At 47.7% G+C, this 12261-nt stretch overlaps 1 long non-coding RNA gene across 1 annotated transcript; it reads left to right on the top strand.

Moving 5' to 3' along the window:
• The first annotated feature begins 4341 nt into the window (after positions 1 to 4341).
• On the top strand, positions 4342 to 10594 carry LOC129632482 (uncharacterized). Its single transcript, XR_008704548.1, has 3 exons — positions 4342 to 4770; positions 4908 to 4995; positions 9768 to 10594. It is a non-coding gene; the product is annotated as an uncharacterized LOC129632482 (long non-coding RNA).
• Positions 10595 to 12261: the final 1667 nt, after the last annotated feature.

Raw genomic sequence — 12261 nt, 5'->3', positions numbered from 1 at the left:
AGGGTACAGCTCAAGCCCGGGGTGGCTCGTCTGGGGCCAGATCCTGCAGAGTGCATGGTTCACTCCACTTGGGCCCAGAGCCCGTCAGTGAAGAGACGGTGAATCTGACACCCTGCCAGTCAAAAACCAGGGCTCTCAATGCCCTTTAAGGGTTTCCCCAGCAGAGCAGAGGGCTGCAGCATTCAAATCTACCAGATGTTTGGAGGAGCCATTTAACTTTCCGGGTGGCACCTGGCATAGTGAACAGAGCCAAACACCCTGAAAATAAACCATCTTCAGGGGAGTGCAGGGAAATGCCGTCACTCCTTCACTCTGCCCCTCATCATACAAACAGAGCTGTTTGTGCCTGCCTCTGGGGGCTGCTGTGGACTTATGTGACATTGATCAGGAACGTCATCCTGAACCTGGATGTACAGACATCTCCTGGCTTTGTCCTTGCCCCCTCGACTCAGCCCTGAAGGCATCTGTGTGCATTTTTTCCCTCTCCCCTGGCATTTCTGAATATTCACCTAGAGATCATGAAATGGTGCAGGCAATAACAAGCATTGGAGAAATTCTAACAAGGGAAGAAGGGAGCAGTGCTGGGAGGTGTGGGTGAAGCTGTTTTCATGGTGAAAACACCAGTGACAACATGCAGACCAAGTATGGATTTCAGGGAAGTCTGACAGCCCAGGGTCCTCCCCGCCAGGACAGGGGCCACACATCCCTGGGTCTACAGGAAGAGCTTTCATAGGCTTTGTAGGCTCCAGAAAGTACTGTTACATACATCAAGTACAGATATACCCTGTGAGCGTGGAGCAAAGAGCCCCCCAGCACAGATCCTTAGGCTCTATGCACAAATCAAGAACCAAAATGTGACTGAGGCCAGTCCTGGCTCCTTATATAACTCTCCCTTGACATTTCTGAAGGCAAATAAAACTAAGAACTCGTGACCTTCTCCCCCTACTGCCGAGGGAACTCAATCCTACAGAATTATAGAACCCTACTCTTTAAAACTCAGACAGGACTTTCAAGGTGATACTCTCCCCCTTTTTCAGAAGATGGTGCAAATAAGCTCTTCCACAAAAATACTTATTTGAGAGCCAGTGCGTTTAGAAGCAACACTGGGACTTCTGTCTCCTTGGGAGAACTGAGCTGAATAAGAAGATCTGGTTCCACTTTCAAGGTCAAAATGCGGATCCTGCCTCAAAACGCCATGCGTGGTTCATATGACTCTAATAGGAGACGACTGGACATGCTCTATTTCCCCCATGGCCGGGCTAGCTAAGTTGAATCCTGTGAGATGGTGGTGGGTGAAAATGCTTTGTAGCCCACTAAATAAATACATAAATACATACATGGAATCTAACATACGAGACAAATGAACATATCTGTGAAACAGGAACAGACTCACATCCACAGAGAACATGCTTGTGGCTGCCAAGGGGGAGGGGTTTGGGGGAGGGATGGAGAGGGAGGTTGGGACTAGCAGATGCAAGCTATTATACAGAGAAGAGAACAACCACAGGTCCTACCGTATAGCACAGGGAACTATACTCAAAACCGTATGATAAAGCTTATTGGAAAAGAAGAAAGTGCATATAAGTGAATCACTATGCTAGACACAACACTGCAAATCAAGCAAAATAAAATAGAGGAGTTACTTCTGGGCACTGAGTCTGTAGATGGCTGGTGTTACCTCTTCATGTGCTTCCAGGTGTGCTTTCAAATGCTCTGTAAGGATATGGGTTCCTTTTGTAAGCACCATGGGACAACCCACAAGGCCTGCACCGTAAGATAAAATGAGCCGTGCACGGTCATCTGAAACAAAATGAATGCTCAAGAATGTTCCCAGCAGCGCCACTCACAATAGCCAAAAGGTGAAAGTGAAAGTGAAGTCGCTCAGTCGTGTCTGCCTCTTTGCAACCCCACGGACTGTAGCCTAACATGCTCCTCCGTCCATGGGATTTCCCAGGCAAGAATCCTGGAGTGGACTGCCATTTCCAAAAGGTGGGAATAATCCAAATGTCGCCTCCATGGATGAACAGATAAACCCAACGTGGTATAAACATACGGTGGAGTATTATTAAGCCAGGAAAAGCAATGGAGTGCTAACATAGGCTATGGCATGGATCAACCTTGAAAACTTTACACCAAGTGGAAGAAGACAGATGCAGAAGGTTGCATACTGCACGACTCCTTTTACAGGGAATATCTAGAATCGGCAATTCCATAGAGACAAAAGGCAGAGAGGGGGCTGCCAAGGGCTGGGAGGAAGGACAAAAAGGAAGGGACTGCTTGACAGATTCAGGGTTTGACTGGGAGGTGACGAAATATTTTGGAACTACATAGACATGGTGTTTGCACAAAATGATGATGATACTAAATGCCACTGAACTGTTGACGTCTGAGTGGTTCATTTATGTTACATCAGTTTTATCTCAATTGAAAAAATATATATAAACAGAAAAAAAGTAGTATAGCTGAAGTTTGCTTGTTTGTGTATGTGTCTGCTCTCTCCCAGAAAGTACCCTTTTGAGAGGGGTGGTGGGGGCTGAGGGTCGGCTGGGAGCTGAACCTCAGCAGGAAGACTGGATTCACAGAAAAGCATTTGTAGTCAAGAGACCAAGTGTGGGGAAGAGGGAAGGAGGAAGTGTTAAGCCCTCAGTATGGCTGGAATCTTCTCTTTATGCTATTTATTTCGGTGTCCTGCTTATCTGGGGCCATCTTAACACAGACCTTAATGCCGGCAGGTGCCCAAGGCCATGGTGCTCACAGCGTGAGGCCTGCCGACCTTGACCCGTGACCTGGCTGCATCTGTGAGGCTGGCACTGAGCTGCCCTGGCCGTGCATGACGGCTCCTTTCACGGCATCAGGCTTCCGTCCTCTGCTACGAGACCCTTCTTCAGAAATGACTTGCTCGATTGGCGCCCTGGGCCGCCCCCATCTCATGCCCCATGGCTCCGTGAGTCACAGGCCCACGCATATCACGTGGTCCGGATCTGAGATCCTGACCACACAGCCTTGGGTGTGCTGGGGGGGTGGGGGGCGGTGTGGGGCTGGTGGGTAGGGGGTGAGGGACCCAGCAGACCGAGAGCAAAGGCAGCTTCGTTGGTTCTCATTTCAAAACTGCCTGAACATGAAGATCAGAAAGAAGTAGGTGTGTTTCACAAGATGCTGGCGAGATTAAGGCATGCAAGGAGCTCTTTAAGGAGGAAAACCCTTATTCATTCATTCATTCAGCCAGAAAACAATGATCAAGTTCCTTCTCTCGTGCCAGGAACTGGGCAGGGGCATCCAGGGATGGATGAAGAAGACCCAGTCTTGAAATCTGTATTTGCGTACTAGAGCATCCCGGAGTCGGGGAACAGGCAAATGCATCATTGGAAAGGAAGCAGTATATTTGAGGGAGCTTTCACCTGAGTTCCCGGGCAGTGGAAGCTCACAGGGCAGGAGGGTGTCCAGTGGACCAGGGGCTTACGGCGGGGGAGCAGGTGACTGCCATTGGAAGTTGACAGTGACCGCTGGACGGTGACTAACAATAGAAGGCCACATTGTTGAAAGAGGAGGTTTGCTCCTGATGGGGCAGGACCCTCGCCTCCCAGAGCCTGGGATCTTGACTGATCCCTCCCACTCTCCGCAAGGCTGTCAGGATTGTTCTAAAAAAAACGAATCCCATCACTGTATAGATTTTCTTGCTCAAAAGTCTCCACTGGCTCCTTGTTACTTATGGATAAAGTCCTTCTTTACACTTCGAATTCCGATGGAGGCCATAACACCTCCAGGGAGGGGGTAAAAGTTGTGTCTTGGGAGAGGGAAGAAAGGAGAAGAGGAAAAAAACATGTTTGCCGTTTGAATGTTTAAAGCACAGCTGTGCATACAGTACAGAAACAGGTATGCAGCGTATCTGTGGTATTAAAATTTCATGGGCGGGGGCGATTAGGAAAATCGTGTCTGAAAAGGCTCCTGGGGGTGGGAGGCGATAAATGAAAGAAAACGCTGAGAAAGACTCCAGGCCAGGGTTTCTCACCCTCAACACGATCCACGCTGGGGCCTGGATAATTCTCTGTTACCAGGGGCTGCAGGACACGTAGCACCGTCCCCAGCATCTGCTCCTTAGATGCCAGGGGTCCTTCTTCCTGAGAGGTGATGACCAAACATGTTTCCGGGATTGCCAGACGTCCCCTGGGAGTGGGAATTCAGCCCCGGGGCGGGGTGGGGAACTCCCGGATTAGAGGTCATTTCTGTAAACGCTCACGCCACAGTAACTATATGACAAAGCTTAACAGTGTGGGATGGGGTGGGGGGAGTGGTTGGGGGTGTCTTTCATCAGCAGCAGTACTTTCTGAGGCGGCCAGGCAGGTCTGGAGTTGCAACGTGGAGTGATCAAGCCAAAGGGCGCAGACGGTCATGCCAGCGTGTGAGGCCTTTCCAGGAAGGTCTCTTCAGGGGGAAGGCGGGGCTGACTGAGTGAAGCCAGCAAGCCTAGAAACGTCCATCTCTCTTGGTGTCCGGAGAGGCCTCATTAAATTCCGTGACTGTGCTGGAGCCTGACTCGCAGCTGCGAATTTCAAGGCCTCCCTGGGCCTCCTGCGGACGGGAAGCTGGGGTAATAAATTACCTCTGCTTCCTGGCCTGGGCCGAGGACCTTGGGAGGTTACACCCTAAACATCCCATCCGAAGGGGGGAGGAGAGCTGGGGGCCCCCACACCAGGGGCCGAGCGTGGGTCTCCGTTTTGGCCAAGCGTAACTGCCAACAGTTGGCCATTTAGGCTGAGCCGTTTCCATCGGGTAAGGTTCCCTATGAGGGCGACACTAGGCTTTTGCTAAATCAAAACAAAAACAAAAAATGGCAATAATTAATTGTACATCACATGATGCTTTTAAAAATAACATACAGCTTATTTTGGTGGATAATCATAACACAGGGGCTGGTTCTGGAAAATGAAGCCTCGTCTCGCCGCGAAACTTGAGCCTGAGTGATTTCTTCCTTTCTGGAGACTCTTTGAAGAGCAGGTACAGCACGAGGCGAGCGTTGGGGGAGAACCCACGCATTGTTCAATTAAGATGTTTATTGATGTGACACATAAAACTCTCCTGTTTTATTATTGGGGCTGGAAGGAGGTTATTTCTTTAACTGCTTGGCTTCCGCATACCTCTGGGTTCCTTGGGGATGGTTTTTCTTTTGCCCGGATCCGAAAGAACTGGTCCTCTGACAAGTGTGTTTTCTTTTTCTTCACACGTCCCTTCCTTCTGTCTCTGCCTCTCTCATCCTCTGACTTCCTTCCATACTTGTGTATTGACTGGGTTGAGTTTTCTCACTAGTTTGTAATTTGTGAAATCACACTGCACTCTCAGGAGCGTGAGTGAGGAGAGGAGACTTTAAACGCAAGGTGTCTTGAGAAAGGTGAGATGTTTCTGAAGGTCACCTTAAACGTTCAGCTCTGTGAGCTGTGTCTTGTGGCGGGGAAACGAAAGCTAACTAATAATTATCTTGAAATAATCCTGGGACTCGTCATATTCAGTGAAATCAATCCGCCAATGGGGTGGGAGACCACGACTCTATACATGCATGTTTCTCCCCGGCTGCAGGAAGAGATCTCCTGATTCCGGCTACCGGCAGAGGCGGGGCCCTTGGCTCAGAAGCCTTGGGGCTACTGCTCCCCACTTCTTGCCCCTGCCTTTCTATCTGCAGAGCAACTTGTGCTGCCGAAGACACCCAGAAATACTTGCATTTACTTTTTCCCGGGAACAGGTTTCTCCTTCAAACTCAGGATTCAAACTTACATTTGCTAAGACAGTGCTTGGGAAGACCAACCACTGTTGGTCTTCCCAAGCCAGACAGGAACCAAACCCTGAAGTTTATTCTCATAAGATGTAAGAGACTTAGCCAGAAAGAAAAATTCTTAAATAGAGAGGGGCACCTTTCTGTCCATCTGGTATACTGTTACAGATGTTTGAAGAAACTGAGGGAAACTTAAACACACAAGTTCCTTTCTGCTTAATTACTTAGTAATTCTGTTTTGTGTTATTAAAAAAAGAAAAAGTGGAGATCCTTCCAGAAGATTCTGGGTTTTCTTCCCTTTATCACCTTCCCAGTCTCCCCAGCTGCTTCCACCAGGGAACTGAAGTACCCAAATGCCAACATGACAGCCTGACTTTTGCAAAGAGGCTTAATTACTCATTACGAGATTCCATCAACACGAGCTCCGGTCTGTGGTTTTGTAATAAGGGACGTTATCTTTCTTTGGATTCTTCACTCCTTCATAAAGGAGGATGTGGCGGAGGTTTCCACAACCCTGCTTTCTATGGGAAGGGGACGAGGGGATTTTAATGCATGAATTTGATGTCATTAACAAGGCTGACAGCTGTTTAATCCCAGTGGAAACAACAGCTGAGTCCCGACTGCAGGGGGGAGAAATAATTAACTCTTCAGTGTGTTCGGCGGAAGGGATCGTGTGAATCAATTACGTGTCTCGTGCTTTTACCTGCAGTTTTTGTCAATTACTCAGCCACTGGGTTGGGAGGCTTGGGGGCCAATAAGATGACAGGAGGCCCTCACAGGCGAAGCGACTCGTTAGGTTCAGGGGCCAGATTTATTAAACGGGGCTGGGACAAGTTTGCCATTAATTAAAATGAAGAACGATTTTTTTTTTTTTTTTTTAATGTTTCCACTGAATCATGGAGCATGATGGACTAAAGTAAAAGGAAATCATCGAGAAGGAGCATTGGGTGATCCAGTGTCAGGGAGGGGAAGGCAGCTGAGCTGAAAGGGAAAGAAAAATAGACTGAAGCTGAAACAGAAACATGGGGTGGGGTGTGCGGGCGCCCCTGCTCCTTTATGACACGTGCCCCTTAATTTAAACGGAACATTCAGACACCTGCCAGTGACGGTAAACTTGCTACTTTTTCACCCACCCTCCCCCAGAGATGATCAGTCCCTGTCTTCTAGGCTTCAAGGGCTTTTTTTCTTTTTTTTCCTTCTTTTTCACCCCTGTGTGCAGACTGACATCCTTCCTGGGACTATTTCTACTGCTCGTAATTTGTACAATGTTACAGGTATAACTAACGTCTGATTGAGATCCTGCTTTGAAATGTGGGGCCCTCACTCAGCACCACCCTCCCCCCCATCTCATAAAGCACTCCTGGACCCTTTCCATTCATTTATCATGTGAGACTCTGAGCAGATGTCTTAAGTATTCAATGTTACAAACAGCAACATTACATGAATTTAAATCTGGCTCTTTGTCTGAACGCCCCTCCGAGCATGGCAGCTGATGTCTGGGGAGCCCGGCCTCATCTGGAAACGGCGTGGTTTCTGCCACCTGCCCCAAGCTGCCTCTCTGTGGTACCCGGGGAACAACCTGCTCTCTCCTGAGAGGTCAGAGGCTACTGGGGGCACGGCGAGACCCTCTGGGGATCAGAGTTTGCTGAAGTGACAGGTGAACAGACACGGTCCTGTGCAGGTGGACGCGCTCCGACCCTGCCTGGGAAGAACCGGGAGGCTCACTCTCTGAGTGCATGCCGAACATTCCCAACGGAGCTTCAGGAAGGGCCAGCAATGGCTGGGCTGTTGTCCCCATTTTAAAGATGAGGAGACTGAGGTCTGGAGAAGAGCAGTGAATTAGATTTCTCTCGTGTTGATATTCTACCCAAATGAACTAGACAGACGTGTGTGTGTGTGTGAAATTCTCAGCTAAGGCTTGAAATCCAGCATCACAAGAATGAGATACCAGGGATGTAGTTTAACATCTAAACTGGAAGTAAAAAATCCTAAGGGATACAGTAGGGGAATTAACTATAGGTTTTTGCTCACTCAGCATACTGTCCTTTTATTTTTTTGCTTCTGGGAAGCACACTGTACCCCATCTGATCCTACTGGTCAAGGTGGGTGTTCTAGTCCCTTTCCAAGATGGTAGACACATGACCTCGGTGGGTAATTAAACAGCCTATCGTTGACCACGGTGATTAGCTCATGGATAATGCATGCGATCTAAACTGGGCTGGAATCTTCCCTGAGATGCAGATACTCTGAGAGGGAATACTGGAGAGGTCTCCTTCTACAGTCATTAACATCACATGAGAAGGCAAGACTGGTCCCACCTCTCCCACCAGTAGACTGAACCTGCTACAGAAGCAAGCCAAGCAGAGACCCCCACGGCCAAAGGATGGAGAGAGACAAATAATCTAACGAGACATTTGAGCTCCTGGACCCAGCTATGCCTGAAGCCAGAGCTCCAAGAGTTTCTAGTGCATGAACCAATCTGCTTCCTTTCGTCATAAACCCTGTTCAACTGCCACCAAGAGTTTGGCTAAAATGGGGTGAGAGAGGAGTCAATACTGCACCATAGAAGTCTGCATATGGCGTATCACTGACTATTTTTCTAAGCTCTGGTCTCAAGGTAGTCCTCAGCAAATTTCTTAAAACTCTAGAGTCAGACCATGTTCTTTTTTAGCTCCATGCCCTTCCCCATGCTGTTCTTTCTACCTCTAATGGCTTACTGTGCTGTTTCCCTATTTGGTGAGTTTCTATGTAACTTTTCAGACCTAGCTCAAACACAAGCTCTTGGTTGCAGTCTTCCTGGGTCTCCCTACTGCTAAGTCACTTCAGTCGTGTCCGACTCTGTGCGACCCCATAGACGGCAGCCCACCAGGCTCCCCCATCCCTGGGATTCTCCATGCAAGAACACTGGAGTGGGTTGCCATTTCCTTCTCCAGTGCATGAAAGTGAAAAGTGAAAGTGAAGTCGTTCAGTCGTGTCTGATTCTTAGCAACCCTATGGACTGCAGCCTACCAGGCTCCTCCTTCCACGGGATTTTACAGGCAAGAGTACTGGACTCCCTAGACAGTATCAGTTTTCCCAAAAGAAACTACAAGCTGTCTAGAGCAAGACTCAAGTCCTACTCATTGTATGTTTTCAACAACAAGTGCCTTGCTGGGTAGGACGTTGCTGTAACTGATAATTATTCAAAAATAGCTCACAGTGAACTGTAAACTCTGCCTTCAGGGAGGCTTACACTGTATTGGTAGGGGTAGGTGGGGTAGGGGTAGACAGAGAATCCAAACTTTAAGAGGGCAGGGATTAAATTCAACTCTATAATGGACAATCAACACAATGATGCTGCTCTGAAAAGAGCTCATGGTTTCAAAGGTCCTATTAACAGAAGTAGGTTGCTCAGGCTGGAGGTGAAAAGCCCCTCTTGCCATGTGCTGCTCAGGCCCACCTGGATCTCTGCCCCAGCCCAGGGGACACTGGAGGGGTTTGAGTATCAGATCCAGCGAGTTACACGTGGCTTTCATACTGTTGTTATCAGCTTTCCTGAGATCCAGCTCACCTACTATACAAGTCACGCACCTGGAGTACACAACTCAATAGCTGTTTTTTTACGACATCCACAGAGTTCTGGGATGATCACTCAGTTTGGAACTTTTCTCGATTACAGAAGGAATCCTGCTCCCTTAGCTGTCTTCTCCCCAATCTGCCCATGCCTCCTCAGCCCAAGGCATCCACTCACCTACTTTCTGTCTCTAGTCCTGCCTCTTCGGACATTTCCTATAAATGGAACTGTATGGCCCTTCACTAGGATCTTTCACCGAGTCTAATGCTCTCGATATACTATTCTGCTGTTGTTAAAGCAGCAGGAACCTCCCTTTTCCATGAATAGTAACTTGGGAGAATCTAACCTTATAAGATAAGTAAGTGCACAGGGGGTGGGGGCGGGCAGGGAACAGCACTGCTTGGAAGGGGAGGAAGGAAGTCGCGAGTTGTTCTTTTTGACTTTATCCAGGGCCACTGTGACCAGGGAGCTGGACCACTCACCGGACCCCAGGCAGACCATCTGGACACAGAGAGTTCTACGTTGCTGTACTTCTGAGAACAGAAGAAAGCCGTGCTATTTCGAGACTTTTTTTTTTTTTTAAGACACTGCCTTCTCCACGAAGGGGCATGATGTGACAAACACGCTAAGTCCCTTCTTATGGTAATGCTGCTCTTTGCAAATGGCTCGGATCCAATCCAACCGAACACAATGAAATGAAGCAGTCTGTGCTATTTCCAATAGCTTTAATCTTAACCATGCTAACGATTCCTAAAACCAATGAACACAGTTTAAGGGGAAAAAAAAAAGAAGAAGAAAGGAAAGACACGCTCCACTCTGCTGTTATCGGCCTTCTTGGCAGCTGGGGCTAGTCCTTATTGTCGCCATCAACAGGGTCCTTAGGAAAAAGCCCGCCCCGCTGCTTCGAGGTCAAAGTTTACACGTGAAGCAAACTGGCTGCGGTCATTGTCCTCCTCACCCCACCCCTGCCCCCACCCTCGACGGTTAATGAGGAAACACAATGGCATCCATAATTAAGACGGCTGCCCCATTTTCTGAGGTTGGTGAGAACTCCCCAGGGAGCCATGTGGTCCTCACCAGGACAGGGCCTCTCTGGCAATTAGCAATGACATTGTCTGTCCATCCGGGCAGTGTGTCCAGGGCTCGTGGCTCCTGCCTAGGATTGGTGCTCATGGTCCTCTTCCAGGGCCTCTGCAGGTCTGGTGCAAGGGTAGAGTTTCTGGACAGTGTGTGGGAGTCATTCTTTCACTCACTCACATCTCCTACAGATCACACACAAGGCTAAGGTCAGAAATGAGCACGAGTCAGGTCCATTCCTTGCTGTGAGAGAACCCAGAGGAAGGGGAGATAGAGAACAGAGAGACAGACACATTTTTTCATATATTGGGGTAAGTGCTAAATTAAGAAGTGGGAGCACAGGACTATGTTTCTTTCCTCAGTCATTTTACTTCTGGAAATCTAGTATTGGGAAATTTTTGAATATTATGTATTATATTTATTAGTCTAAAACACTCACAAGTTACCTTTTCGCTTTGTTTATGATAAGCAAAATCTGGAAGCAATGTAAATTTTTAGTATTTGGGGACTCTTTAAATAAACTATAGTATTAGCTAATAAAAGGGCACGACTTTCCACGTGGCACAGTGGTAAAGAACCCGCCTGCCAATGCAAGAGATGTGGGTTCAATTCCTGGGTTGGGAAGATCCCCTGGTGCAGGAAATGGCAACCCACTCCAGTATTCTTGTCTGGGAAATCCCATGGACAGAGGAGCCTGGCGGGCTATAGCTTTTGGGGTCAAAAAAGAGCTGGACACCCTGAGCCCGCGTGCATTACCCAATAAATGTTCCGCAGCCATCATTACAAATGCTGTTCTGGAAGAGTCAATAATACAATGTGTTGTAATGTCAAGGTAAAATCCAAAGCTGAAACGTCTGTAGATGGTATGATGAAAATGTGCTTAAATATCAGGGTTGGGGGCGCACTGGAAAGAAAAGAGAACATTTTCCACTTGGTTCCATCCCAAGCAGTCATCAGGGAACAATTTATTTCTGGGGAAATCTGTTATCTACTTTTAACCCACAGTCTCCTAAACCAGCACCTCAAAAACACTCAGCCTGATACTTCTTTTTTTTTTTTTTTCCCTGAGATCTTTTCACGTGGAAAAATAAATGATATCAGTCGGTTTAATATTTCAGTTGGATAGGTAAAGCTAGGCTCTTTATCTCAGAGCAAAGAGAAGAAACCAAGCAAAAAAAGCTCTGAATTCTCCGTCCTGCTCACGCAGTATATCTGGAATTGATGAGCCGCACAGATATCACCTGGAGATCACTTTTTCCCCCCTACTTGCTCTCAAGCTCAGAACCAGATCACCGCACCCCTTTCCTCCAACTCTACTTTAGAGCAAATTGAGACCAAATTACATCACCTGTTTCATCCAATTGTATAAACCATGGCAATGCCGTTTGGGAAAATCTAATAGTCTTAATCTAAGAACTGCTCCTGTGCCCACAATAGAATCAAACAAATAATCAATAAGCCTCTAGATATTATAGCGTCACGGAGTGAAGACAGAGGGAAGGGCAGAGTTGGTGTGTGCAGAGGGAGCTGCTGAGATGAAATCAAATCACAGCTCAGCAAGGACAGAACAAACGGCAGCGACGACAGCAAAACCGGGCTGCTGAGTAACTAGCTTGCTCTACAGACTAGCAGTTCCAGAACCTTCTAGTGGCAAGTGTTAGATCATGAATCTGAACGAGGCAGGCATTTACACAATCTCATTCAATCATCAACAATGACTCTGCGGCATTGCGATTATCACCCCCATTTGACTGTTAAATAAATTTGAGGTTCAGAGAGTTTAGTTTACTTGACCAAAGTCACACAGCTCGTTAAGCGGCAGTGACAGGCAACAAAACCAAGCATGCCTGTTATTTATTTATTTATT

This window comes from Bubalus kerabau, chromosome 17, assembly GCF_029407905.1.
Source record: "Bubalus kerabau isolate K-KA32 ecotype Philippines breed swamp buffalo chromosome 17, PCC_UOA_SB_1v2, whole genome shotgun sequence".
Classification (NCBI taxonomy): domain Eukaryota; kingdom Metazoa; phylum Chordata; class Mammalia; order Artiodactyla; family Bovidae; genus Bubalus; species Bubalus kerabau.
This window is presented reverse-complemented; position numbering and strand designations above follow the sequence as displayed.